This window comes from Glycine max, chromosome 11 (genome assembly GCF_000004515.6).
Source record: "Glycine max cultivar Williams 82 chromosome 11, Glycine_max_v4.0, whole genome shotgun sequence".
NCBI classification, from domain to species: domain Eukaryota; kingdom Viridiplantae; phylum Streptophyta; class Magnoliopsida; order Fabales; family Fabaceae; genus Glycine; species Glycine max.
Window position 1 is genome coordinate 8,026,103 of NC_038247.2, and position 900 is coordinate 8,027,002.

Genomic DNA, 900 nt, shown 5'->3' on the forward strand with positions numbered 1-900 from the left:
ATAAATTGAAGTTTATAAAAAAAAAATATCAGTTCAAAAATTATGAACACGCGTGTATAAATCAATATATATATATATATGCATATATATATATATATATATATATATATATATATATATATATATATATATCATGCATTGTTACGTGATTTAGTTATTTAAATTTAATTCTTTTAAAGTGGGGAGATGGGTAAAGTATTTACCACTATTTTTTTTCACCATGAAGAAAGTAAAAAGAACACAGCACAAACCGAAACTAATGCCCATGCCTTGGCATCTGCTACAAAGCACTACGTAACTGTGAAGAACACCTATCCCAAACAGTAAATTATTTACCACTAAAGAAAGCATTTTTTAAATGTATCCCACATTTTTTTTGGTAATTAATGTAACCCACATTAAATCAACGGTGAATAAACCCTTTTTTTTTTTACTTTATATGTATAAGAAGTTAAAGGAGTTAAATCCTTATTATATATAAGAAGATCAAAATCAGAGGTGCCAAAAATCTTGCTTAGTTACATGTTCTGAAAATCGGATACTATAATGTACCGTTTAGTTATCACAATGATTTTTTATATCCATAAAAGAATCAAAGTTTTAAAAAAAAAATCAAAGTTGAATATCAAAAAATTTATAATAATTCACTTATACTATACAATTGATTGATTGAAGTACTAGACCCCTTAAGAATTGTCACAACGATTAAAAGCAATAAATAATAATTTTTTTAAAATTGTCTAAAAAATACTTTTAAAAATTAACCAATCTAATAATGGTTGTACTTTTTATAAAACAAATAAACAGTTCATTTTTTTAATTTCGTAACAAAGTTCAATTTTTTTATTATAAATTCCAGTGATAAGCCTCACTCGATCCTACGGATTGCAATTTTGCCTA